The sequence below is a fragment of the Capsicum annuum genome, chromosome 12 (genome assembly GCF_002878395.1).
Source record: "Capsicum annuum cultivar UCD-10X-F1 chromosome 12, UCD10Xv1.1, whole genome shotgun sequence".
NCBI classification, from domain to species: domain Eukaryota; kingdom Viridiplantae; phylum Streptophyta; class Magnoliopsida; order Solanales; family Solanaceae; genus Capsicum; species Capsicum annuum.
In genome coordinates this window covers 51,381,981-51,384,328 of record NC_061122.1, presented here as the reverse complement: position 1 = coordinate 51,384,328, position 2,348 = coordinate 51,381,981, and positions in this window count along the sequence as shown.

Below are 2,348 nucleotides of genomic sequence, written 5' to 3'. Positions count from 1 at the left end.
TTTTTCTCTAACATGTCATGGTCTTGATATCTTCCCCACATAAATTAAACTGTGATTTAATTCAAACATTGCAGAATTATAATCAGTTATATTTTTAAAATTTTGCAACCTCAGATGGGTCCATTCATAACGAGCTTATGGAAAGATGACCATCTTCAGGTGGTCGTATCTTTCTTTTAAATTGTTCCACAATATAAGGGGATCCTTAATCATGAGGTATTCCAATTTCAAATCTTCTTCAAGATGATGACGAAGAAATATCATGGACTTGGCATTGTCTTGATTTGATGCCTTATTATTATTTTTATGGTGTCTTCCAGACCCATCGCATTCGAATATATTTCGGCATTCAGTGCCCAGGACATTTAAGTTTTTCTCGATATATCTAGGTCACTAAATTCACGTTTGAAAATATTAGACATTATTTAATAAAATTAAATACTAACCTTCAAATATTGTTGAAAATTTTTTATAGAGGCTTGTGCTGATAACATGATATAAAACTATAAGTAAGCAAAAGTAAAGAAACAAAATTGGAGAGTGTAAAAGTTCTCCCCATTCTATTAATATTGACTATTTGTAGCCAAGATACAAAAGTGGATATATATCCAAGGAATAGGTGAGGGATGACATGATTTTCTACTACCTTAATAGTATGCCACGTGTCCTTTATTATGGACACATGGACTTATATTGACACATGGTCTTACATCACATGGATTTCCACCATATTCTATAACAAAGATAATAAGATTGTTTGCCTCGTTTATTATTTCAACCATCAATGATTATCTTTAAAACCTGCAACTTTTGGCTCAAATACTATATACAAAAGTGTGCAAAAATTATTAAGTTGATATGTACTGTAGCTTCATTCTTTTAACTAACTCCTCTTTTATTTTTCATATTTTCAACTTCCAACTCAAAATGTACTTTCTACTAACAACTCTTTTATTATCTATACTATTAATTTAAGATTCAAAATGCTTAAATTCTAAATTTATCATACCTCTAGTAAATCATCTAGTCTATATTCTATATTCACTACTGACAAATTATTTAAATCTTGAATTCGAACACCGATTATGAAATAACTCTGCTTTTTTGAGTTGGTTATTAATTATATTGTCATTACTGATTTTATCTGTCAAAAAGTTGGGAAAGGGGCTCAACTCGAGCCTACGTGCAATGAAAGAGATAAAGTAGGGCTCAAAGCCATAGTATTCGCATAACCCACACATCTCAAATATGCTCTTACCCCTGGACCATAGCTCGAAAGCTCTGACTCAAATAGAAGTATTCACAAAACAAAACCAAGATTCAAAAAATTCGGCAATCCAAGTAGGAACCTTTTGCTCACATTGTCATTACAAATAACACAAAAAACAGATCAGAAGAATTGATTTGCATTCAACGGGTCTGAATATTTCACAAGCATGATTTTGCTTTTTGAAGTACACAACATGTACCATAATGTATGATGATTTATTCAATTCAAGAAGTTTCATGTCTAAAGTCTAAATAAATATTTAATAGAATCCCTAAGAGATTAACACACCTAGTGAAAGTTCAGTTCCACTCTTTATTTCAAGAAATTTTGATTAAATTCTACCTTTTGAGCTTGAAACACATAGATTAAGCATCTTCACCATTCAAGTAGAGAGGAACTCAATGATAGACTTTCAGCTTACTTGTTGCTAGTGAGTACTATATAGTGAATCTTAGATTAATAAAACACCACCTCTATTTCATGATCTCCTAAAAAAATTAATTCTTTTGAATATATAATTAAAGTTTTTTCTTAGTGGAATCTTAAATTAAACTAAATTGTTTATAAAATAAGGCCCTCAACCTAGATCCACAAAATAAGAGGCTAGAGAAAGACCAACTTGGTTAGCATTAGGTAAGTTTGTTTTCCTAGTAACACTAGTTCCGGTAATGTCTGCCCGCACATGTTAGCAGCATACATTGGAGGAACTACAAAAATGAGGGATCTTTCAAAAGCTTCCATTGATGCTCTTTTCTTTGTCAGTGCATCAATCACTTCATTTTGTTTATTAAAGCAATGTTGTATCAGAGGTCTTCTTAGTCTTTTTAGCATCAATCTGCAATAATCAATAATGGGATTATATGTGATTGCCATTGTTAAGCATTATAATTACCTTTATGGAGTCAGTGTTAATAATAATAGGAGTAAGATTATTTTTCTCGGGCAGTCTTAGGCTTTTTCTCAAAGCCACAAGCTCTATTTGATTGTTGGTATCTCTTATGGTACTTTCTGAGAAGCCAATTATCCAATCACCATTGTGATTTCTAATTATACCACATATAACTTTTCTTTAAGTCTC